Below are 26,513 nucleotides of genomic sequence, written 5' to 3'. Positions count from 1 at the left end.
ACTTAATAGACTTTTTTTAATTGTGAGGCATCATGCATATCTGTGCGTGCATGGTGGTGCCTGCTTGTGTGCATGTCATTATACTCCTGTAGAATTTCTTTTTTTTTTTTTGCTGATGCTGTGCTACATTGGCAAATAATGTTTTTTTTCTTTTCGATGATTCTAAACCGCATCAACCAAAAATATTGGCAAAACCAAAAAGTCAGAAAAGTGAGACATATTGTCTTTGGCAATACTTGTTAAGTATGAGGATCATTTATGGTGAACACACTAGTGATTTACTGGAATTCTTGAGACTGGTGTCACTGGTAAATGTTATGAGCCAGGCCATCTTACCACCTTACTGAGGTCCTGGTGATTGAGCAAATAGAAGCACTCACAGACAGGTAGTAGTTCTTTATGAGATGGACCTCGAACTGTCCCAGTCTCCTTTATTTATACCTCGTGGTCGTACCTAGCCATAGGGTTGTGTGCGGCACAGCCGTGAGGTCAGCGGTCATATCTACAAGCTGGGTGTCTCAATACGTCCTATCTAATGATAATCTGTATCTACTCCCTTTTTAGGTTTCGCCTGGTGTTTACTGCGCAAGCAGTATCGCGCAGGCGAAAACTTTTGTAAACAAGTATGGAGCTTTCTCCCGCCTCTGTCTTCCATTAGCTAGCTCCATAAATGGAGGCTAGCCATTGGAAGACAGATCTGCCTGTCATTGCCGGAGCAGATTCGTGGGCGTTCCCGCGATTTTTACTCATCCCACCCCTTTCCCTACGTCATGCGGCGGTGGGCGGTGTTTTTTTTTTCTTTTTCAAGCCATGTTTTTGTGATTTGGTTGCCTGTGGTCTCCGTGTTATGTTGTGCTTGGCTCGTGGCTGTCGTGTCCGTCTTCCGTCAAGGCCCGAGATTTAGCTTGTTGCCTCCTCTTACATTAATCACACTCAGACCTTTAGAACCTCTAAGGATATGAACTAGAAACAAAATCTGAAGAATTGAATTGCTACATTAGCTTGCTTAGGAGGAAAAACTGAAGCATTGAAAATTGCTTACGGAATCGTGACGTCGTGGCTTTAATGCGGCATGTAAGCAAAACGCTCCTCCCGGCTCCGCTGTCAGCTTTGGGAGACCGCACCATCGTCGTCGGCCGGCCCGCCGAACTGCCTGCAATAGATGCGCCGCAGCCGCCATTTTGAAAGATGGCAGCTCGGCGGTCGCTTCTCCACCGCCAGCGGCACGTCACAGCAGCCTCCGAGCCCCGCGCCTCCCTCTCTTTGTGTCCGTGATGCCGCCCCTCTCCGCTTGCCGACACTCCAGCCCAGCCTGCCTTTTCCACGCCGCAGAGGACCCTGCGAGATCTCCGCACCCACAAGAGGCAGGTGAGGGAGGGGCCGCGAGGGAAGGGGGGAATTATATGGGGGGTGGGGGCTGTTTCGTGCTGTTCTCCGTTACTGCCAAAGTACGGGATAAACAACCGTACAGGACGGTGGCTCTTTCGTTCGGGGGCCTACTACTCATTTCTGCGAGTGTAAGTGCGCCTAGGATCATGCGCGAGTCCGGTTTACTCGACTCTGCTGGAAATATGTAGATTACTGTGGCTCACACATCATCCCCTGTTTTTTTCCCCTTCCCCAAGGGGTATTACAGTGTGAGGATGGATGCAAGTACGGGACACAGGGCGGGGCTAACTCTCAATGGTTATAGGTAACTTTCTAGGTTTCATGTGCTCGAGGCATCATCCTTCGTGACCACACAATGTTCAGTGCAGGCATTGTCGACTGGATTTCTATTGAGGTGACCAGCTGCCATGCTCGTACCAGAGAGTTATCGCATTTGCTTGTGGGATTTAGTGACTAGAAATTGACAGTGGTAGAATTTCTCGATAGGTATTACTTGTGGACCACACTTACGTTTCTTATCAGACCTGATGTACTATGGTTGACAGCGCAGCATTTTTAAGCAGGTATACGCATGGACAGTGCCTGCGTTTCTTAACTGGGGTGCTATACTTCTCAGAATGAGTGGTATTAATTACAAGAGATGGTACATCAAGTGGCCAGATGCTAGGCGTACTAACAAACACAGTGTAAGCACAGCTCACTAGACTCTGTACAAGTAATGGGCAAACAATGTGGTAACGAGGGGCGGTCAGCGTCACTCCACTGACCTTCATTAGGTCGGTGGGTTACTGGAGGGGCGCGCTGTGCGGGGTAGGTGGGTGCATGACAAGCTGCCGCCTGCTGTCTGACATATGGTTAAGAGCCGCGCATGTGCGCACTGCTCCAGAGTGTGTGCATTTGTGACTGCTCCAGTGTGTGCGTGCATGTGACTGCTCCAGAGTGTGTGTGTGTGACTGCTCCTGGGTGTGTGTGTGTGACTGTTCCAGGGTGTGTGTGTATGTGACTGCTCCAGAGTGTGTGTGTGTGTATGTGACTGCTCCAGGGTGTGTGTGTGTGTGTATGTGACTGCTCCAGAGTGTGTGTGTGTGTATGTGACTGCTCCAGTGTGTGTGTGTATGTGACTGCTCCAGTGTGTGTGTGTGTGACTGCTCCAGTGTGTGTGTGTGTGTGACTGCTCCAGTGTGTGTGTGTGTGTGTGACTGCTCCAGTGGGTGTGTGTATGTGACTGCTCTGGTTGTGTGTGTGTGTGGGGCTCTGGGTGTGTGTGTGTGGCTCTGGGTGTGACTGGCACTGTGTGTGTGTGGCTGGCTCTGGGTGTGTGGGGCTGGCTCTGGGTGTGTGTGTGTGGCTCTGGGCGTGTGTGTGTGAGGTAGTAATTGCTGTCTGCTGAGCTCGTCCGTAGGGTACAATAGTTCTCACATTTGCGAGAGATTAAGCTATTGGCAATGTAAATGACAATGCCATTTATTTATCTGTTTTCAAAACTAACACATAAATACACATTTTGTCATTTACAATGCCAATAGCTCTAACTTCTCCAAAGGCGAAACTGTTGCATTGTAAATGCTTGTTTATTTTAGTCTGGCTAGACACACAAAGTCATAGAGTTGCTGGCTTTGTGTTGGATTAGGGTGTAAGTTGTACAGGCAGCTTCAAGTTCCCTCTGCAGCTACCCCGGTCTCTTGGTTTGGCCTCCTCTCAGCTGAAATTGAGATTTGGGCCAGATAAGGTGTTGTGCTTTGTCCCCAAGTTGGTTATTGTGGCTTTTGGTTCATTCTGGACCTCTCCCCAGGGTTCATAGATGTTCCATTCAGTCTCTCCATCGGTATTACTGCCTCCCCCCCTTTGGGTGTCCTTGCCTTTTTTGAAACATGAGAAATTTCGGACTACTGTCTCAGCGCCTCGCCAGGCTTATTCGAGAGTATCATTTACTGCAGTCACAGTGTTCTCTCGAAGTGGGTGACAAATTTCCACCCTGGGTGCCAGTTTCAGATTACCACTTTGTCTTCTGGTGCCAGGTTTGGGATGAGTGCCACCCGGTGTTAGCTTGCGTTGCTTTTTTTTCTTCAACTCTGCGTCTGTGCAGGGTCATGCACAGGCACTTCCCATCCTGGGGTGGTGGGCATTGTGTCCCATCCACCTCCTTTCTGCATCACCTCCCATGAGGAAATTCTCATCTTGCAGTGAGGGGTGCTCTTATATGCTCGCAGAAACCTGTGTAAACTGGCCATCAGTTCTGATTCTTCATCCACTGGCAAGTGCTGTGTCTTATTTAAAGTACTCATAAATTATTTGACAAGTCTGTTAGCTTGTGGCCATTATGGTGTTATCATGCTGGGTCGAACTCTGAGGTGCTCCATAAGCTTCTTGAATTTGGCCCCGAGGAATTGTGATCCATTGTCCTTCTGTTATTTTTTTTCCGTGATGCCGAACCGAGTAAAGATTTTCTCTAGGAGTTCTCTGCCACTCAGTTCTTGGAATTCCCATCGACCATCACCATTGTCACGTGCCCATCTAGGTAGCTGCCAAAGTCGAGGCTGACATTGGTTTATGGTGTCTCGCAGCGTTCCTCCATGGCTACTGGTGCCAGGGCCTTGGCTGCACTTGTTAGTTGGAATGCATGGCATCAGACTTTTGCCATGTAGTCGATTGTAGTGTTGAGTCCTTTGAACCACACTTTCCCTCTTAGGCATGCTTTCATTTTTGCTGCAACCGGATCACTAGTGTGTACTAACTCATTTACTCTCTTGCAAATTGTCACTGGCACAATAATGTGGTGCCCTCGTAGTAGCAGCCAATCCATGATTACACCGAGCTCATTCCAAACTCTCCACTGCTGAGATAGTTGTTCTTTGTCAGGAGTTCACTGGTTGGCAAGAATGACTTTCACCTGCCCTGTTGAAGGGTGAGGATTACTTTCTAGAGCACTTCATCCTTGAGCGTGGTTTGGTTTATTTCTTGGCTGGTCAATTCCTTCGGGCATGAGGTTTTGCTCACCATATGCATGTAGTCTTTGGTCACTGAGTCCGCATTGGCTCGGTTCGCTTCCTGGGCTGTTGGGTGCAGAGACAGAAAATCTGCAGGGTTCTTCGCCCCAGGCCTGTATACAAAAGTGAATTGATACTGCTGTAGTTGCACCATCCATCATTCGATATGAGGGGGTTCGTGAGGAGCAGTCACTCCATACGGGGAAACAGTGGGCTGATGATCCAGTAATTACTTTGAACTCACGTCTGTGCAGGTAGGGATGAAAGTGCCTGCAGCGCCATTTGATTGCTAGGGCTTCCCTCTCAATTGTCATGGGTCTCTTTCTTGTGTCAAAATTGCTCCAAGACCCATGGAGCTATGTTATAATCTCGCAAGTGATTAATGCATCCTCTCTATTGTTGCCTTTTGCCTTGCTGCTCAGTCTACGTGATGTCATCAGAATGTTGAGTGTGTTTGAGTGGAAGAAGGAATCAGTTGGTGTGGATTGGCTGAGCAGCAAGGAGGCTGCTCCTGGTGGGGCCTAATATGTATCTATCTTGTTTGCTGTAACCAACCAACAAGGAAGTAACTTGATTAATAAATCTACTATCCTGTTTTACATAACTCGGCCTACGTATCATTCATCCTTACAACAAGCTACTATCCACAACAAGTTATATATATATTTTTAGAGTCAAAATAAGTCATTGAAGCATTTTCACGCAGGGCTTATTTTACATTTTCAAATGCCATGGCTTCTTTATGACTCCAGCCCCAATTCACGCCTGTCTTCGTTTGTGCTCAGAGCTGCTCCAGCAGTGTTGCCCGACTGGGGATGAAACAGACAGAGTATATGGCCGTTCCCAGACAACTGCGCTCCTCAGTGGCGATTCGAGGGGCGGGTACTTGTTGGATCGCTTCTGACTTCCTGGGATTTAACTTTAGTCCATCCTTTGTGGATGTGTAGCCAAAGAACTCAATCTGTGACTCAAAGAATGAACACTTTCGTGGCATAACTTGAGACCATGGTCTCAGAATCATTGCAATGTAGCCTGCAGCCGGTGGATATGAACTTCAAGGATTGCTTGATATAAAATAATATCTTCACCGATATTTATGACCTTTGCAGGCCAGAGAGTGTTTCAGGGATGGCGTTCTAAAACATCTCTGCTGTGAAGGATATGCCAATGTTCAGCTACTTGTAGTGTCGTAGACCTAGATGTGTCAAGAAGGTTATGATATTCCAGCTCTCCTAGTCTAGCAGTAGCTGATAGAATTATGAGTTAAGATCCAATTTCGAGAACCATTCTTCTCCCTTTAGGTCGGCAGTGAAGTCGTTCATTGTAGGGGTGATGTGCCTCTCCCTTTTGATTGCTCCGTTAGGGTAACGCATGTTAATGCAGAGCCCTATTGTTCCAGGTTGTTTAGGCTTCTCTGCGATGAAAATCAGGGACACCCAGGAAGTGGGACTGGATATTGTCTCAATGACATAGAAATGTTTGAGCTTCTTGAGTTCTTGTTCCAATAGCAGCCACAGGTGGAAAGGCCCACTGCGGTGCCCAAAGGCCATGGGCTTCACCGACCTCTTTATATGTAGCTTTCCAGGGGGTCCTTTGAGGTATCCAGCCCTTGAAATAAATTTGTAAATTGCCCTAGGAGGTGGCCTACTTGAGTTGCTAGGCCACCATGTTCAAAGACGCCACAAGGCAGTGTAGGTGCGCCAGAACAATCGCAGGGCAAAGTGCGCCATGGCAGGCCGCCCAATACATCATACTATGTGGCTCTCCCAAGCCTGAAATCCTGATTGGGAGCAGGGTGACAGGGCATGGTCGTTCCTTGACTGCTGCACCCGCTGCAGGACAGGTGCGGTGGGGGTGTTCTTCCCTCGTCGCCAGTGTAATGAGCCTCACCTGGCCAGCTTACCACCTTACTAGGGCCTTGGTGGTTGCACAAATAGTAGTACACCCCAACAGGTGGTAATACTTAATGGGATGGGCCTCAGTGGGTCCCGGTCCTCTATTTATACCTTGCAAACCATACCCAGCCATGAGGTAAGGTGTCATATCTATGCGCCGGGTGGCTCACAACAGGCAGCAAATGGAAAGGCACCCCTCTGTAGTGAGATTGTAGTGTAGTACAGATCAGAGATGAGGGTTTCCTGTGTTTGAGTCATTGTCAAGAGCCGAGTGACCCGTGCTGGTAAAATACAGAGATCAGCATTTCAATTACAGCAGCAAGAGCCCTAATGGATGACTTTAGGAATGATCCTTTTTTGGCAGTCGGGTACGGTATTGGTCTATGGAGAGTTTGATCAATCAAATTTAGGAACAATCTGGCACATGATCCGTTGACACTGGTTATCTGTGCCCACTTTGTTGGGCTGTGTGAGACACGGCCGTGGTGTGTTTTGAAATTTTTTAAACTCGTACCTGTACAACGCAAGGCTCTCCCATGCAGAAGTAGAGTTTTTCTCTTCCAGTGAGCTACATAAGGAAGGTGCATGATGTATTTATTTATCAATCTTAAACTTTCCTGACAGAGTGACAGAGCAGCCTCAGGCAATACATTTAATGCCGGTGAGGACAATCAACATATTTATTGTTATTTTAGTGAAAAGACAATATTGTGAGATGTTGTTGCTGTTTGCTTTTGTGACATACATGCCATTTAAACACCCTACATTAAGCACTATAGAAACGCTGCAATACAATACAAAATATGTAGGTTGAGCACGAAGAAAGAGATGCTCTGTATATTACATGCCAACATTTCGAAAGAGAGTGAAAATTGGAAAAAGTCAAGGGAATTTATTTTCCCTACTGACTATCATTAAACAAGCATTGGCAAAGCCAATAGTCTGGTGTCGTCCGCCAGCCTTTTGGCAATTCTTGTTTTGTTTTGTCATAGCTTTTGCAAAAATTAATTGTTTGGGAAATTGCTGGGACTTTGTCAATCTAAAAAAGAAAAAGACATTGACTAATGATGCTGTAACTTATAGTGAAGTCCGCCAATGACTGAAGTGGGGTGATGCGTTGCCCCTTGATGCATTCTCAGGTGGGTTGTAGAAATATGTGAGTGACACAACCACATATAAATGGATGAAGTATGTTTAAAAAACCCTATAATTAACTATGTCATACACATAATTTAGTAAAATCAGTAGGTCTTTGTTAACCAAGACCTTAAAAAAGCCAAACGTTATGCCATTGACTGCCAGCCTCTTGCCTTTGACAAAGAAATGTGACCCAATTATATATATACCCTGCCTTCAAAAGTGAAAATTTTGGTTTGACAGTAACAAGGTTGCTCTCTCTCCGTTCAGTGGCTGCCAATGTGTCTCCTCCCTAAGGTTGCCCTCACTCTCCTGCATCCACTCTTTGTCTAGCCTGTTTTTTCCCTCTGCTGCCTGTTGTCTCCAGTGGATGTCCACATCCCCTCACTGCCTCCACTGCTGTTGGTTCCTTGAGATTACACTCTAGCCCCTTTGTATTCCATGACAGCCCTGATTTCCTTTCCTGTTTAGGTCGAAGCCTACCAGACAGCACGGCTGTCTGGTTTGCTGAAGACATTTTGGGGACATTCAGAAAGCTTCCCTGGGAGTGCATTTCACCCATTACTTACCATTGGCTTTGTGGTCTGTAAACACCGGACCCCAATACCTCAAGAGAACCTCCTTCCACGTACCCAAGAGAAACCTCTGATCCGCTGACCTTGCCCTCGCCGAAACCCCTCGCATATGCAGAGCCAGAACGGGCTAAAGTGCTTTCTCCTACAGCGCAGCCAAGACATGGAACGAGCTCCCAGTCGACAACAGAGTCTCTCTGAAAATCTTCAGGAAGACTCTCAAGACCGGGCTCTTCACCTGCTTTCTCCCCCCCCCCCTCCCCCCCGTCCCCCACAACCACCCCCTTAGTGCCTTGAGACCCTCACAGGTGAGTAGCGTGCTTTTCATTTCCCTGATTGATTGTCTGTTTTCTATTTGCTGACTTTGTTTGTTATAGGCTTTTCAACTTGAGTTAATCCATTCCTTGGAGCATACCCTGTCTACTGTATACTTCCACACCTTTGCTGTGCATTCAAAGATGGAGGTCAAATGGCAGACTCTGTCTGCGATCGAGCTTGGTGTTTACTTTTCTTTCTCTGACTTCAAAGTGAGAGGCTTTATCTGACAATCCTGCCTTCTGAGATGAAAGGTTGTGGGATTTTTTTTTAGCACACAACAAAATTGAAATGTTTGTAAATAAACTAACTGTGCAAATATCACACCATGCATACTCCCCTCTACCCAACTCCACTGTACAACACTCTGCTCTACACTAGTCTACTCTGCAACACTCCATGACACTCTGACACTCTACTACCCTCTCCGCTACGTCAGTCCACTCTATGCCACTTTACACCACTTCACTCTATCCAACTCTAGCCACTGCACCCTAAGCCCTTCTACGTCACTACATCACTTTACTCCACTCTACAACACTTTACTTCATTTTACGCAACACGATTTCAGTCCACTCTATGACACTTTACTCCACTGCACGAAACTCTACTCCACTCTATGACCCTCCACTCTAAGACTCCCCCACTCTTTGACCCTCCACAGCACACTGGCACTCTATTCTACAACAGTCTACTCCAAGACACTCTACAAAACTCTACGACACTCTATGCCACGTTTTCTCAACTCTATGGTACTCCATGTTAAACCAATCCAATCTATGATCCTCCACTTTGACACTTTACTCCACTCCGTGCTATGCCACTCTATTGCCATTCATGCTACGCCACTCTATTCCACACCACTCTATGGCCCTCCACTCTACAACAGTCTACTCCACTCTACAATGCTCTACTCCACTCTCTGCCATTCTGCATCACACCACAGTACACTATGACCCTCCATGACACTCTACATCCTTTCACGACATACTATAACCCTCTACTCTGACACTCCACTCTACACTACTCCATTTTGACACTCTACTGCACTATGCAGCACTTTATTCCACTCTACAACCCTCTATGCCCTTTACTCTATGCCCCTCTACTCCATGCTACCCCCTCTTTGCTTCGCCCCTCTGCCCTGCTACACTCTACATCACTAAACTCTACACCACTTCACTCTACTTCATGAGCCTCCACTCTAAGCCATGACACACCACTCTAATCCATAACACTTCACTCTAATCCATGACACGCATTCTAATCCACGACACTCTGCATTAATCCACTCCACTCCACTTCACTTCACTCCACTCCACTCTATTCCACTACACTCCACTCTAATCCACTACACTCTAATCCACGACACTCCATTCCAGTCTAGGACACTCCACTGTATGGCACTCAATGCCACTCTACAACACTCAACGGCACTCCACCTTACGCCACTCCACAACGCTCTATGCCACTCTACTCTACGCCACTTTATTCCACTGTATAACACTCCACTGTACATCACTCCCCTTGCCACTCTCCTTTTCGCCACAACCTTTTAGGTATGTTGGTGTACAACATTGTCAAAACACATTTCCAAAGACCATTGGCTTTGCCAGTGTTTGTTATGACTGTTCTCAGTCATCTTTGGATGATTTTAGCCTCCTTTTCTGCCGTTCTCTCTGCCTATGCCCACCTGAACTCGACGTGATACATACTCTGAGTCAGTTCATGTCTGCTTTGATATAATGGATTTATTATACACAGCGATTTACATAAGAAAATAGATACTTTATTACTCCAAAGAAGGAAGAAACGAAGAGTCTTATTTGCTTCAAAATAATTCCTACCAAGTGTAAGGAATAAATATAGCTGTAGACATCTGATAAATACAGCGACTTTGCCAGCGAATGTGGTGTGGAATCTTGCTAGTAACTTCTGACTGTCTGCGCTTGGGGTGCAGGGCATGATAGACAGTAACTTCGTGAAGAGCAGAGATATGTGAAATGAAGTGGAGATGTGAGAAGATGGAGGTAGCCCTGCAGAGTGACAAGGTCATAGGATGATAGATCATAGTTCAGTATATGTGTTTACACATTTGAGGAGCAAAGTGGGATACAGAAAAGATGTATGATAGAGGAGAAAGAGAGATGCAAAGGAAGATCTGAGGCTTGTTAAATTGATGTCACACTGGTACCATCAGCACAAGTTTCATGTTAATTAAAAGGGTTGACTCTTCCCCAAGGACCAGCCTCACAGCTGCACGACAGTGGCATGCTGGGTGGGAAGGGTCAGGTCAGAAGTGCTGCTTGTGATACGATTAGTATTTTCGGGCCTGATTTAGATCTTGGCAGACGGGTTACTCCATCACAACGGTGACGGATATCCCATTCGCCAAAATATAATATCCATTTTGACCTATGGGATGTATATTTCAGCGGATGGGATATCAGTCACCGCTGTGGCAGAGTAGCCCATCAGCCAAGATCTAAATCAGGCCTGATTGTCTTCTACCTCTGTAAATCGAAGGGTTAGTACACTCGCATGATAGTGTTTTTAGTCCGGGTAACAGTCAGTAGTACGATGTCTTTAGTTAGTGTAGCAGTCATGAAGAAGCTGTTTAAACCCCATGCTTAACCGCATGCGTGCGGGCGGAATTCCGCTCGCACGCTGAGATTTTTTAAATCGCATGTTACGTGACGAGCTGGGCTCGTCATGAGCGTGCGAGGAGGCTACCTCATGACGAGCCCAGCTCGTCATCAGCGTCGAAGGGGTTAATCAGCCATTTGGTGTCTTCTGCGTCTTTAGCACTTGGTGGGATAGTGTCTTCAATCTGCAACAACTAGTTAGATAGTGACTTAGGTTACATTTGAAGCTGGTAGGATTCTTTATTCACTTTATTCAACGTTGTGTAGGTTGCTGTCTTTAGCCTCTGTCGTGGTCCGCTGCATGATTGTGTTTTCAGTCCATCTAACAGTTCGTGGATGATGCTTTCAATTTATGGGACAGACAATAGGATAGTATATTCAGGTAATGCAACATAGTAGGATCAGATTGTTTCCTCCCTCTGTATTACTTTCAGCAGACTGGCTTTCAGTCCATGTACACTGTGCAAGATAGTAACCTCTCAGTTTGCAGGGTTGCATCTATTGTCCTAGTTGCATCCAGTCATGTAGTGTCTTAAGGGACTGTAACAATGGATACATTTGTGTCTTCAGTCTATGCTAAACTCTTCAACTTCTGTAACCCAACTGAGATGACGCCTTCAGTTCACGCAATGTTCAGTAAGGTGATTTGCAATACTTGTAAGATGTTTTCTTGCATATGCTCTGGGGCTGCAGAAGTCAGGCGTGCCCGTTGGCTAAACGTTTTGCTGAACTCAACCTTCAATTTTTTAAGTTTTCATAGCATTCTCTATCCAGTTGCGGTTTATTTGTAACAGTTTGGTTCAGTCTCACAGGTAAGCAGATTTCCAAAAGTGTGCGCGATCAATGGACTTGTCAGATTTCTTTCCGGCAGATGGGAGGAACTTGCAGACGGGCTTGGAAGATGTCAGTAGTTTGCTGAATGATGCAGACATTCACCGGGAGCTATCGCCGCAATGCATCCTGGGAAAATAAAACAGACATGAGTATATGATTTGTTGTAAATGCAAGAGCCTGTTGGTGGAGGGGTGTGTTTGTTACATGAACGGCGTGTGTTGCAGTTCGGTATGTTACGTTTCTTCGTGTGTTGGAAAAGTATTGTACTGTGTGTATGCTGGGGGGCTGAAAGGACTAGACAATTGCAGGTCTGGGAGACACTTTATGGATCTGTCTCATCCTCACATATACTTTTTGTTGGTGTGTCAGGTTTCAGGTGGAAAGGGCAATTAAGTGAAGGAGGGCAAACATGTTTTCATTTGCTAATAACATTGGATCTGTTAAACTAATCTGCATGAAATATGAGTGGCTTGTTAGTAAATTAAGCCTAGTGTGGGAATATCATGGTTCATACTGACCCAATGCATGATGGGGAGTGATAGGGAAGGGTTCGAAACATCTTTGATTTTCTTATAACTTATAACTTTGAGATCATTTGACAGACACATCTACACAACATTTAACTGATTCTTAGAATGTAGAATTTACTTTTGAACTGATGAGTTTCTGCACTACCAATCAAGGGTCAAAAAGTGACAAAGCATTTTGGATGGTAAGCCCAGTGCAGTTATCCCAAGATTTGCGTAGATCATATAAGAATAAACAAAGGAAAAGTGGGGATCAAAACACTTTAATTTGCTAATAATGTTGGCACCATTTAATAAACCTGAACAAAAGTTGAAAAACCAGAATTGAACTTAACTTGCTAACTGTGTGCGCAGCAGGGGGTTGCCATCCTGATTGGTTTGTTACCTGCTGCAAACCCCCATTACAGCTGGCCGAAGGCTACACGCAGAGGGGCTTGGCCACAAGGTGGGTTTGTCATACAGCTTGGCACATGACCACTCCCTACTATCGGACTCCACTGCACATTCCTGGCGGCTATTCACAACGAGGGGCTGACTGGAAATCATATAGAGCCATTATCATTCACCGCACCCATCACATAAATGAGCACAACCACTGGTAAAACTGTGGGAATAACTCATGAAAATGTTGATTTTAAAAATAATTCTCTGAAAATTACCAGAAAAACTAAATTCAAAGTAAATTGTGACTTATGTAACGCAATAACTTATACCATCCCATAAGAAAATAACTTTTACTGCAAAAAACAGTTAATGTGATGTTATGGTTCCATTTTCAAATCTTGAAATTTGATAATTGTTGTACCATAAGTCGCAACCCTTCCGTGCAGTGCTCATGATTTCACTGATGACTTCATAAATGACATGATTGATCACACCACTAATGGCATCACCAGTGACATCATTGGTAACAACAAAATGTGCTCCTTTCTCAACACTTTTATTATATAATTACTGTCCTTGTCACACCATTTCCCGAACCTACTGAAGAGAGTTGTTACGGATGTGTACGGTGTGTTGGGTCTGCAACAGCAACTGTGTCGGCGGTTGTGCTTCATGGAAGGTGTGGGGACAGTTCCTGTATGGGGGCAGTGGGGTTTTGACCCCTACTGTGAGCCACCACACTTGAGACAGCCCATTTCTTTCCGTTAAATATTTCCCCCTGAACTGACATTCTTATTTTCTATTAGGGGTGGAGCTACCGTGATCTCTTCCCCAGCAAGGATAGACTGGGTCGAGCACTACAAGCTAATTCGGCATAAACTGAACTGTGCATGTCAGATTGACAGGTGTTTTTGCTGTGGGCAGCCTAACATGTGAAGCTCAGGCTTCCAGAAGCAATGTTACCAGGTAGATGCCACAACAGAGACACAGTCCCTTCAGCCTCCGACGGAGTGGTGTCTTTGCCTGACCCAGCCAATCCTGGCACTGCTCTTATGCTGTTTAGTATTCTAAGCAACATGAGAGCAGTGCTTGGATTGGCTGGGACTCTTGGGGCTTATCTTGTGTGAGACCAGCACACGCACGTTAACAGCCAAGTAGTGCGACACATGAGAATCCAGATGACAAGGTAAGAATTATGTTTATTTTTGTAAGTACTCCATGCTTATAATAGACGGTAAATGCTTTATAAATAGAATGTTCCCCGATCACCTATGCAATAACAATTTCGTTCTGCACCTATTGCTACAAAATGAAATTCATATTGCAGAGGTCATCGGGGCACATTCTATTTATAAAGAATTTACCATCCGTTATAAGCATGTTTAAGTGTTACACTCCTTACCACTATCAAAATGTGCCAACCACCTCTGGTGGGCATATGTTGCTGTTTGCACAGTCAAAGTTTGTAACAAGTGTGTTGTGTGATAGTGGCTGCATGGCTTTATGATCAAATGTCTTGGTGTGTGGCAGTGAATGTATGATGAGGTGTGCAGGTGCTTGTTGGTGGCTGAATTGGTATTGGTTTGTGCTATCGCATATGGTGGCGACTGTGTGCTACATGGTGGTGGGTGCATAGATACATGAGCTGGTTGTATGGGTCCTATGACGGTAGATGCATTGGCATAAACATTTGGTGTGTTTGTGTTTTTTATAGTGGCTTTTTAACACATCATGGTGTGTAATTGGTCCTTTGATGCTAGGTGTGTGATAGTGATGTTCTGGTGTAATGATAGATGTTGGGGCCTCCACTATTGTTTGTGTAGTGCTATATAAAGTGGGTATGTAATGGTAGGTGTGTGGTAGTATGATGGTAAATGTGTGGTCTTGTGTTGAAGGTGGGTGTCTAGTTCACTGATGGTGAGTGTGGAGGCATATGTTAAGAGGGTACAACCAGCTGCTTGGTACAAAGATGTGAATACACAACAGATTCCTGCTGTACAAGAAAATATAACATACCAGTAACAATGGCTCTGCCTGTCAATATCTGTCAGAATATCATGTGACCAAGTAGTGAGGCGAGAGGGGTGCTAAAGTTTAACTCTAGCACAATATAAGAATCAAAACAGGTCTCAGACTTGGGTTGCATTATGGCATTCTGAACTTCATCCAGAGGGTATGATTGTAGACTCGCCCTCAAGTTAACATCCAGTATCAAACTATTCGCAAAACTTTCAAGGACAATTAAGGAGGGAAACATACAATGATAGAATGGTGCACAGCATGTGCATCAATCACACATAAAGCTGCTCAAGCAATTTTACACATGAGTAACGTTTTCCTGCACAGCGTTAGCAACAGCAGAGCTATCTTTCACATTACATGACTCTCATAAATGTCTCAGGTAGAAGATTGGTCTCCAATGCTTGACTGTCCGTGCTTTAGGTAGCAGCAATGGCAGACGTTCAAAGCACTGTTGCCTGAAATAGCACACATCTCTGTCACAAGGTTCAAGGCTGTATTCAAAAGAGCCATTCCTTATTTTACACGGTTCTTTCTAATGTCTCAGACAACAGAGTTAGTGCAATGCAACTCTGAGCTATCCTTCAGGCTCATAACACTTGTTGCACACTGGTTACGCATCACCATCCTAAACCTAGAGCCGACCTTCATGGTACACATTTTAGGCTGAGGGACCCGGCAGTATGACTATCCTTACCAGTTACAAAGATTTCTTCTGTGCCCTGCAATAGCTTCTTCTCCAGTAAGACTCTAGGAGGTCTTGGCACTTCCGTTAAGGAGTCAGGCAAGAGCTGCCTGTCCCCTACCAGGATTGTCCAACTCCCTTGGCAGACCCTCTGCCCACAGAAAGTGTTTGGGAATTGGGGCCTCTCTCAAAGAGTTAAAGTGGCAAAGTACCTCGAAGATGGATCTTTTAATAAGCTTCAGACATTGCAGAATGCGGCAGCTCAATTTCTTTTTAAAATCCCTAAATTTAATTTAGTCAGAGGAGCCATCAGGAAACTTCACCAGCTCCCAGTCAAATATTTATTAGGTTTAATGCACTCTGCCTGGCCTACAAATCATTTCAGGGACCAGGGCTATCTCAGTTCAAGGATAAGCTCAAATGGTACATCCTAGGGAGGACGCTACAAACAGGATCAGCAATGAACCTTGTAGTTCCTCATTTCAGGAGAACAACTGGGGGCGGGAAGAGCTTTTTCAGGACTACAGCTCTGATCTAGAATAGCTTACCCTTTGAACTCAAAGCTGCTCTCTCGCTACATATTTTCATAAAGGCCATGAAACCTACATCTTCTCTCAGGATTAAAACCGGGGTTCTGTCCTGTAAGATATCAGAGTATCTGCAAGGACTACCAATTTTGTAGCTGTAACCTTCTTTATAGTGCCAAGTCGCCCTTGGGCAGGAGTTTGCGCTTTATAAATCTTTCATTCATTCATTCATTCCTCGAGGAAGAAGGGCCAACATTAAGGGTCTGAGCAGGTAGCCTGCCATTTGGCTGAAGAAGCCTCAATGGGCCATCAATGGGTCCAACAAGAACTGCGTTCTCCTTGTCAGGATTGGCCCATGTCCTAAAATGCCCGTCTGCCCAAGGAATCTGAGCCATGGAGTTGGATCTGTTCCGGCTAGGGAAACAATAGTTCATGCCTCAGGCAGCTAAAACTTCCAAGAAAAGCATGACCAACTTATTTGTACAGAGCAAAGAAGGGGTTCCCCAAAGCCAAGAAAGAGTGTCAAACAGAGAAAGGTGAAATGCCACCTCCCGAACAAACGGTCTACAAGCGTACTAGGCTTGAAAAAAGATTTTAACAACTCACTGTCAGAGGGCCTCACTAGACTGGTTTGAAAGCAGCTGACTAAATGATTTAGTCTATGGCTGACCCAATCCAAGTGGTGACAGCCTCTGTCTCGCTGGAATCTCAGATTAAGTCTTGCAAAGAAAAGTGTAAAAACCTTACAAAGGTGTCCAGGAGAAATAATATTAGGATCCTTAACCTGAAACACTACTCCAGAAAACAAATGCAGACCCATAAAAAAAAGTCCTGGTATTTCCCTAGCCAAAACACTGATGTTGTTCTACCAAGATTTATTGCATCCCACTAATTCATAAATAGTAAGCACGGAGTCTGTTACAACACCACCAATCTATCTTGACTATTTCCACATTCCATTCTGCAGGGGTGGAAGGGGTATAGATCCGAACATGTGTCAATCAAGCTCTGCTGATAAAGCCCTAAACCACTGAGGCTACTCCCTGGTAGCGCACACAAGATTCACCTCCAACTGTAGGGGCGCGGGTATCCTCTTCAAATCATCTGTACCATATACGCCAGGTCAGACATGGAATGACCCCATGAGTGGATTTTTTTACACAAACGGGTACTTGGGAGGCCCTACATTTAACCTTTGCTCTGTTTATGCACTGCCCAGACTACAGGCGGAAAACCTTTCGGCACTTGGTGCTTCGCTATTGAATATGCCGGTGGGTACTTTGATACTCGGGAGGGGGGGTATGAATGCCATGATGGATCCAGGGAAGGATATGATGTCCAGTATAGAGAGAGATTCAGAAAAGGGGGTGGTGATGGACAGAGCATCTGAATTAAACAGAACACTCATACCCAGTCAAAAGATCAGGGCTTGATCCATCACCGTTTTTTAGCTCACTGCACCATCCCAGTTCAGAACCTGGCTACATGCAAATTAGTCTGTCCCTGGCCCAGTGCATCATGGGAACAGGGCAGACCTAACTACTAAGCCAATTCTTTACTGGAAAGGAAAAAAGCTTCCGGGGACCGGTTTCTGGCATTGCAGCCGTCTTCGGCCCGGCTTGCTTGAATCCTGATGGTGCGGTGAGCAAGGGACTCATGTCTGAGCATACCCTTCCACTCCTATAGTGGCCAAAACAATTCAGAAAAGGGGGTGGTGATGGAAAGATCATCTGAATTAAACAGAACACTCATACCCAGTCAAAAGATCAGGGCTTGATCCATCACCGTTTTTTAGCTCACTGCACCAGCCCAGTTCAGAACCTGGCTACATGCAAATTAGTCTGTCCCTGGCCCAGTGCATCATGGGAACAGGGCAGACCAAACTACCAAGCCAATTCTTTACTGGAAAGGAAACAAGCTTCCGGGGACCGGTTTCTGGCATTGCAGCCGTCTTCGGCACGGCTTGCTTGAATCCTGATGGTGCAGTGAGCAAGGGACTCATGTTTGAGCATACCCTTCCACTCCTATAGTGGCCAAAACGATTCAGAAAAGGGGGTGGTGATGGACAAAGCATCTGAATTAAACAGAACACTCATACCCAGTCAAAAGATCAGGGCTTGATCCATCACCGTTTTTTAGCTCACTGCACCATCCCAGTTCAGAACCTGGCTACATGCAAATTAGTCTGTCCCTGGCCCAGTGCATCATGGGAACAGGGCAGACCAAACTACCAAGCCAATTCTTTACTGGAAAGGAAACAAGCTTCCGGGGACCGGTTTCTGGCATTGCAGCCGTCTTCGGCCCGGCTTGCTTGAATCCTGATGGTGCGGTGAGCAAGGGACTCATGTCTGAGCATACCCTTCCACTCCTATAGTGGCCAAAACGATTCAGAAAAGGGGGTGGTGATGGACAGAGCATCTGAATTAAACAGAACACTCATACCCAGTCAAAAGATCAGGGCTTGATCCATCACCGTTTTTTAGCTCACTGCACCATCCCAGTTCAGAACCTGGCTACATGGGCAGACCAAACTACCAAGCCGAATTGGCTTGGTAGTTTGGTCTGCCCTGTTCCCATGATGCACTGGGCCAGGATCAGACTAATTTGCAGACACCGTTGGGAGCCTGCTCAAATACTTTGCAGATGCAATGGGGATTGTAGACCCCTGGCGTGAGCATAACCCAACCACGAATCAGTTTACATGCCCATCGGCATGTCATGGTAGTTTTTCCCATTTGAATTCTATATTTACTCATCACTTGAGTGTGAATTAGTAGGAGTGTTCTGCTTAATTCAGATACTCTGTCCATCACCACCCCCCTTTTTGAATCGTTTTGGCCACCACAAGTGTGGAAGGGTATGCTCAGATGTGAGTCCCTTGCTCACTGCACCATCAGGATTCAAGCAAGCCGGGCCGAAGACGGCTGTAATGCCAGAAACCGGTCCCCGGAAGCTTGTTTCCTTTCCAGTAAAGAATTGGCTTGGTAGTTTGGTCTGCCCTGTTCCCATGATGCACTGGGCCAGGGACAGACTAATTTGCATGTAGCCAGGTTCTGAACTGGGATGGTGCAGTGAGCTAAAAAACGGTGATGGATCAAGCCCTGATCATTTACTGGGTAGGAGTGTTCTGCTTAATTCAGATACTCTGTCCATCACCACCCCCCTTTTTAAATCGTTTTGGCCACCACAAGTGTGGAAGGGTATGCTCAGATGTGAGTCCCTTGCTCACTGCACCATCAGGATTCAAGCAAGCCGGGCCGAAGACGGCTGTAATGCCAGAAACCGGCCTCCGGAAGCTTGTTTCCTTTCCAGTAAAGAATTGGCTTGGTAGTTTGGTCTGCCCTGTTCCCATGATGCACTGGGCCAGGGACAGACTAATTTGCATGTAGCCAGGTTCTGAACTGGGATGGTGCAGTGAGCTAAAAAACGGTGATGGAACAAGCCCTGATCTTTTGACTGGGTAGGAGTGTTCTGCTTAATTCAGATACTCTGTCCATCACCTCCCCCCTTTTTGAATCAGTATAGAGAGAGAGACACCGTTGGGAGCCTGCTCAAATACTTTGCAGATGCAATGGGGATTGTAGACCCCTGGCGTGAGCATAACCCAACCACGAATCAGTTTACATGCCCATCGGCATGTCATGGTAGTTTTTCCCATTTGAATTCTATATTTACTCATCACTTGAGTGTGAATTAGTTCCTCGATGCATGCCACTTGGACCGTGGCATTTCTGACCTCTCCCCAGTGGTGGTGACAATTTCAGGTCCTGTTGGGGATTCCGTGATGCCCTCAGGGATAGCCTCTTCGCATTTAAAAGACAGGCAATTCCAAATACGAGAGTGAACAGATCAATACTTATACGACAATGTGGAATCGGTCGACTCAGCTTGTACCTCATGGGAAGCCATAAAGATAGTGCTGTGTGGCCATACTCAAGCCCTCATAGGAGCACAGAGAAAGGAACAGGCTATCAAACATGAAATGCTAGAGAGGGAGATTACCTCCTTGGAATTAGAGATACTGAGGGGGAGGTGCCCGACACCCACTTGTGCCATCATTTTTGGCTTGGACAACAGGAGGTGAGAGACCTGGCAGAGAATAAAGCCAGGGTACACATAGGCCACTCAGAGGTGACTGTACAATGTCGGCGATGAGGCCAACAAACAAGCTCATTCCTTGGTTAGAAAGGAGAGACAGGGATAGGAACTGGGTGAGTCGTAGAAATCCAGGACTCTGCGGGGATGACCCACACCACAGGAACAGCCATAGCAGGGGCCTTAGCCACATACTATGAACACACGTACTCCTCCACGACTACCCAATCTGGACATGACTATGTTCAACTTCTCAAACCCTCTCCTGTGCGATGCCCGGGGGAGTGGCGTCTGGGAGGAATGGATCTCCTTGTACGCTGATAATATCCTGTTATATGATACACGGCTTTGTCTCACAGTCTGAATTCTCCATATTTTTCAACTCTGTGAGTTATTCTGGTTACCAGATCAACTGGGACAAGTCTCTTATTTATGCTTAGGCCAGAGCACGCCCAGTTTTGCGGCCCACATGTGTGGCCCTGGAATCAACACAGGGTTTTCAATTCTTAGGCATTTATGTGACCAGAGATGCTGAGCACTTTATGCAGAGAAACCTGTTTCCTCTATTGGAGTGTGTTAGGGAAGATGTGGAACACTGAAAGGCATTTCCGATGTCCCTGATGGGAGGGGCCATACTCTTTAAGATGATGCCCCCTATCCCCTCCGTCTGCTATATGTCCGTCAGAATACTCCATACAGGGTGCCGTCTGACTTCTGCAAAGTGAACAGTGAAATGCGTAAAATCCTATGGAATGGGGGTAGCTCACGGGTCTCCCTCGGTAAGCTACAGCAGGGGGTGCTTGGAGAGGGGGCTAGCGATTCCTGACATTCGCACCTACTGTTGGGCTGCGTAGCTAGTTGCAGTTAATGACTGTGTGTTCGGGGACATAGAGGACCCAGCCTACCGAGTTGATTGAGAAGTCCTGGGAAGCCAAGGTTATCCATCAATCCTATATAAAAGGAAACAAGTGAGATTTCTGCCTCTACATCCTCAGACGGTTGATATAAACAATGAAAGAATGAAGTGATGGCTGGGAGATGGGCGCACTCCACAAAAAGTAAGAAGAAAAGTATTTATAAAAGGACAATTTTGAGCCAACATCCAAGAGTAATCTGGTGCTCCAGAGAAGGAAAAGCCATCCATTCTTCCTTGATCTGAAAAGGTTCAGGAATTAGCAAAGTTTGTCTCCAGGCACACAGAAGTGAGTTGAGATAGAGGTTTCAAAGTTCTTTTTTATTGTTTCAATCGTAAATACGAGCACTTGCCAACACGTGTTTCATCTTATGCTGTTGTTGTCACAGCAGACTTCTTCAGGGCAGGTTTTCTATAACAAAATCATAATCCAAACTTGGTATCCAGTTTATTTTAACTGTTGCAGAGAAACAAAAGAGTTGTGAAAGACCCACCACCTGGGCCATGTGGTATTATGATGCTGAGGTCTCCTTAAACTCTCTAAGTGTTGTCAAAATTTGGCATCTTGATGCGTTTTAAGACTAGGGACACAGGCCCTGAAGAAGTCTGCTGTGACAACAACAGCTTGAGATGAAACACGTGTTGGCAAGGACTCCTGTGTGCCTGGAGAGAAATTTTGCTAGTACAACGGACAGTTGTTAGGCGGTGGAGAGAGGCCAACCAACACATGGGCCGCGAAGGCAGGCTGACAGATAGGACCCCACTATGGGAAAGCAAGGTATTACAGGAAGTTGGGTACCTGAAGGTTTCCATAAATGAGGTCTGATAGGTATAGAATACCTTGGTGACATTTGGAGAGGGGGTGCACTACTGGCTTTTGAAGACCTACAGAGGGAGTATGAAATGGGGGCAGCAGAACCGTTTAGATACTTGCAGTTGAGACATGCATAATGGTGCCATGTGCCAGAGAGCAAGCAATTGCCGGAGTCCACTCCACTGGAAGTACATTTGTTACTTGATCCTATGCCAGCCAAGGTGATCTCCTTGATCTATTAGAAAATAATGAACACATTTCCTGGACCTCTGTGCTCTCTGCGAGAACCGTGGCAAAGGGATATAGGAATAATTGTCGACTGGGTGGAGGCACTCCAGAGAAGTAGCCATAAGAGCTCACTTCCGTCTAATACAGCTATTGATATTACACAGGTCCTATTATGCCAGATCGCTATTACACCACCTGGTTCAGTATGATATGGCCGTATGTGCAATAGGATGTGGTATGGTGGGCTCCTTTTTTTATATCCTCTGGGGATGTCCTGTAATCTAGCCGTACTGGTAAGGGGTGGTACAAATCATGGCCAAAGTTACGGGTCTCGCTGTCCCGTATGAGGCAAGATTGCAATCATTATGCATAACAGGAGAGGATACCAGGCTCATTGACTCAAAGATTTAGTTAATGTTGGCGGCCGGGGTGGCAAAAAAACACATTGCAAAGGCATGGGGTGGTGGATCCCCAAGTTCCAAGATTGGTAAAGTGATTTAGACTGGTGCCGACAAGCGGAGCGAGTGATTTATCAAAGTTAGGGTGTCCAACAAAATTCGAGAAAGTTTGGGATAAATGGAGCACATACTGGGAAACATGAAGGTCCAGTTTGGAGAGGCTGGGGAGGGCGAGATTGGTGTCCGAAGGACGATTGATGATGATTGCATGTACCTACAATTACACCTACGCAATCTCTGTTATGTTATGTCTGATAACTGTAATTATGTTAAGCTTTTCCATCACAAAGTGTCACGCTATCTGTAAAAGATTGTATCATCTCATGTGCACTGAGCAACCATTTAATAAAAAGATTTAATAAAAAAAAGAGAGAGATCTTTGCTGGGAGCCCTTCTGTGCCCCTGTGATGGGACACACTGGTGAGTCAGACATATAAAACAACTGTTTAGTTTATAGCTGTTCTCTTACCTTTGTAGAGTTGTTAATGGTAGCAGTTCAAAGAGGAGGGGAGGGGGGTCCACACACACCTGAGGGCATTATGAGCGGCATGAAATTAGTATAACCAATAACCAATCATTAAGTAAGATATTTTCAATCTATTGTCAATGATTGTGAGAAGTCTGATTTTTCCAAATACGCTGCAGAGGGACTGACATTATTGACGAGAACACAATTTATATAGTGTGTTTCTACAATAGACTCATCTAAGAGAAGAAGACCAAAGACGGATGAAACAAAGGGTCAGTCCCCTCCACTATCACTTTTGACATGTATCGAAAACAGCGAGGGTGCCTAGTTAATTTCAAAATGTATGTAACTTCTTAAATCATCCTAACAAAATGTCTACGTTTCTTCCAAGCATCTTAATATGGGAGAGAGATAGCTTCTATCCATCCATGAGTGTATGGCCAACGTCACAATGACTAGAAAAAGCTTTAATGCAAGCCAACATTTTTACCACTAGAGATGAGTTTTACTTCAACTCCCTTCCAGTAACGTAATTACTATTACAAGCAAATCATGGTATAGCGTTGATGAGTGCACTAACACATCTCTTGACTACATTACCGTGATATTGCATGTGCCAAAAACATTTTTAAAAGTAATTATAAACTTCAAAGACTGCATAATTGGTAGGGTAGGCTTTGGTTAAAGCATGAAAAATCTCAGCATATCATGCCAGCACTGAGCGTAGGCGAAAGAATCATATTTAATACTTTCTGTGTTCCCCACCAGACACTGGAGCAATTGCTCTGAATACCTTCAGATACTGGCATTTTACCACATACTAATGGATAAACTCAAATCTAGCAGCTCAAAATGCATCAGTCCTTCCTCCTTCGAAAATAAGAAACACAGTACACAGATGACAAGCCAAGATGGCCGCCTGGTAGGAGCTCCTGTTAAGAGCTCCCAGTGCTTGGGATCCCACTTCGGGCTTTATCCCTGTTAGCACCCATGTAACTGGATCAAAAGTAACTGGATTGTAACTGGACTGCACGCTTACCGGATTGACGGAGGACTGGAGCCTGCAAAGCCCTGCGATCACCCCTCATCTTCGTTGGGCTGCTCCTGGACGCTCGCCTTCAGGCACCCCCATCGCTTCGCCGGGACTGAGCGGCTGGAGCTCCGGGACAGACGGGACCTGATAAGACAAGACGGAAGGTCGGAGTCTGCCTGCTGGGACTGCTGAGGGTTCAACACACACCTGGGCGGCAGTGGCTGGAGTCTGCCCCGCGTCGCTAGGCTGCTGCAGCTCACTGCCGGACCAGGGTCGGAGGTCCGGAGCCCACTCGAGGTCGAGCACTGCACAAGACTCAAGTCGGAGGAGGTCAGAGGCGTAGACGCGGAGCTGCGCTGAGGGTAGGCACTGGGATCCACCCTGCTGCGGAGAGTCCCGCCGGGCTGCGGTGGGGCATTGCAGGATCGGGTCGGAGGTCCGGAGCCTGTGCGTCCTCGGCGACCGATCAATTGCTGCGCAATACAAGGGAGGGCAGAGGCTTGGTGTCGGAGCTGCCCCGGTGCCCTGTGGAACGGAACAGCAAGACCCCCCTGCCGTGAGGCGCTCACCGGGAACAGCAAGCCCTGGCTCCGGTTACCCGATACCCGATGTGCGATCCCTAAGGCTGGCTGCCTGGCCGTGGCGGGCAGACTCCCGGGGTGTGCTGCGCTGTCGGTGCTGCTCGCACGGGAGCCCCCCCACTGATCCTGCCTGGGTGCACCCGAGGGCATTATTGCAGTCGGCGAACCTGTGCCTGGGGACGTGTTTTGTGCCTGGGAGGTCGAGGACCCACCAGAAGGACATTATTGCGAGGGCATTATTGCAGTCGGCCAGCCTGGGGTGCACGCAAGGGCATTATTACAGTCGGCGAGCCTGTGCTTCGGGACGTGTGTTGTGCCTGGGAGGTCGAGGACCCATCAGAAGGGAGAAGAGCACGATCCACCGGCAAATACCTAAAATATCGCCTATCGAGACGGAAGGGGCTGTAACTCAGCTGCGCAAGAAGTCAAAGGTGCCAGGAGTCGATGAACAACCGCAGCTGTGCACATTCTGGCCAGACCATTGACAGACAACTGCATGACAACGCTGGCAAAATCAAAATCAACATGCTTTGTGTGCAGAAATAACAAAAGGTATTTATTCCACCCCACCCCACTCGCTGGCTCACATTTTTAACCACCTCCTTTGTTCAAAATGGCTGGGGCCATAAAACTGTAGCAATAAATCCCCTCTGGTAACTCTGCTGCCCGCGAGGCTCCTCAACTTAACTCCTCCACACAAGACCTCCAAAAATAGAGATAAGACTCTCCCCCAGCAAGCTAGGAGCTAAGCTTGCTCAGATAGAAAGTGAAACTGCCCTTCCCTCAAAGTAATGACAACAGACAGAGGACTAATGTCTATATCTCCCCTTTTGGTTCGGCCATTTTAGACTGGTCTATCCTTGGCGACCATCATGGACTAGTCATCTCTCATTATCTGACCTAAGAATTGGACTTTTTAGACTATTTATAATCGGATTCTACACATTTTATGTAACTTGCACCCATTTCACTTTTCCTTCAGCTGTAATGCACAGATCGCTACATCTTATATTTCTGGCTGCTCACCAGTGTCACTTTTGACTCATGTAACTCCCAGTTTGCAGTTGTATTTTGATCCAGACTCTTGTAACTTCTGGTTTGCAGCTGTATCTTGCTCTAGTATACCACTAGTTTTATACTTCTGTATATATCCCCTGTAAAGTACCGATTACTACCTCACTTATTTTTGGTTGCTCACTAGTGTCACTTTGATTCTGGTAACTCACTGCTGCAGTATTATACCTCTATTTGTATTTTGTACATTGTTTGTAACCTGCACCCATTTCACTTTTGCTTCGTCTGTGATGCATTGATCGCTACCTCATATATTTCTGGCTGCTCACTAGTGTCATTTTTTACTCATTTAGATTTTGTTGCACCGTTATTCTGTTCCAGTACAGCTTAGTATTATACTTCTACCTGTATACGGTACATTTCTGTAATCACCAGTATTGTACCTCTGTTTGCATACTGTGCATCTCGGTGGGCTGCACCCAGTTCACTTTTATGCTTATGGTGCACTGATTGCTACCTCATATATTCTTTGTACATTTTTGTAAGCTGCATCCATTTTACTTTTTATTCCTGGATTGCACCGACTGCTACCTTTTATTGTTTGGCTATTTTGGCTACTCACTAGTGTCACTCTTGTTCCATGTAACTTACTGTTTGCATTTGTTTTTTGCACATGTGTATCACTATCGTCCACCCTCCCATACCCACCTATACCGCCATCCCAACATGGATCCCATCGGCAAGCACACATATAAAATCAACTACCCTTCCTCACTCACCAAAAAAGCCGCTAAACGCTTTAAACACAACTTCCTGAGGTCCCACCCAGAAACCCCCTTTGCCGACACATGGTAAACACCCATTACAACGCATTTTTTACAACGCACTACCATTACAACGGAACTTTTACAACGCAAATACTATTACAACGCATTTATTTACAACGCATGTTTTTACAACGCAGGTACTTTTACAACGCATACCATTACAAC

At 46.0% G+C, this 26,513-nt stretch overlaps 2 protein-coding genes across 2 annotated transcripts in view; one reads left to right on the top strand and one right to left on the bottom strand.

The window, feature by feature from the left end:
- ACSF2 (acyl-CoA synthetase family member 2) overlaps positions 1 to 26,513 on the top strand; it is a 795,127-nt gene that overhangs the window by 532,280 nt on the left and 236,334 nt on the right. The window lies entirely within an intron of this gene.
- Positions 11,774 to 26,513, bottom strand: part of CHAD (chondroadherin) — a 62,160-nt gene continuing 47,420 nt past the window's right edge. The window contains exons 4-5 of the transcript XR_013598814.1: positions 22,894 to 22,952; positions 11,774 to 11,900 (exon numbers count right to left, since the gene is read on the bottom strand). The gene's annotated coding sequence lies outside the window, so the exon portion shown is untranslated. The remainder of the gene's footprint in view (positions 11,901 to 22,893; positions 22,953 to 26,513) is intronic.

The sequence above is a fragment of the Lissotriton helveticus genome, chromosome 7 (genome assembly GCF_964261635.1).
Source record: "Lissotriton helveticus chromosome 7, aLisHel1.1, whole genome shotgun sequence".
NCBI classification, from domain to species: domain Eukaryota; kingdom Metazoa; phylum Chordata; class Amphibia; order Caudata; family Salamandridae; genus Lissotriton; species Lissotriton helveticus.
This window is presented reverse-complemented; position numbering and strand designations above follow the sequence as displayed.